Below are 753 nucleotides of genomic sequence, written 5' to 3' on the forward strand. Positions count from 1 at the left end.
GCAGGGTAATATAATTGTTTCTCTTGTTCAGATTATTTGATTTGGTTTCCTTAAAAATGTTTTTATGAATTAATGATATTTATTATACATCTTAGAATTGCTAACAAATTTCAAATGTTCTCACTACAAAAAATGTTACATATTTGAAGTGATATATTAACAGACTTGATTTAATCATCCCACATTGTATTGATCATATCACTTTGTACTCATTTTGTACATATATACAATTATAAAGTATCAACTTATAAAAATCAAAATTAAAAATATTTTTATGTAATGTGATAAATACAAAATAGTATATATTATATATAAAATTATGATATACATAGTAATATGCATTCCTGTGAACCCACCACCTAACTTAAGAGTTGGAACATTGACAATATGATTGCATCAACCTTCTTGCCTTTTCTATCTCTATCTGGAAGATTTCTCTCTGATCTTTTCTAATCACCATTCTGAACTTGGTGGTTGGCGTTTTGTTGCTTATTATTATTATTATTATTATTATCTGAAAATCTAGATTTTCAGATGTGAATTGAAAGGGAAAATCTAGTTTGACTCCTAGCTAATGCTAAAGGGATTTTCTGGTAAATTGTTAGCCTATTAACGCACCTACTTTTTGTACCTTCTGTAGAAGTATTATACTTGTATGATGAGCAGTCACTAGCAGCCACACTGACTTAACGAGTGCTGCTAGGTTTGTTTTTTTGAGACAGGGTCTCTCGATCTGTTGCCCAGGCTGAAGTA

This window comes from Saimiri boliviensis, chromosome 13, assembly GCF_048565385.1.
Source record: "Saimiri boliviensis isolate mSaiBol1 chromosome 13, mSaiBol1.pri, whole genome shotgun sequence".
Lineage (NCBI taxonomy): Eukaryota > Metazoa > Chordata > Mammalia > Primates > Cebidae > Saimiri > Saimiri boliviensis.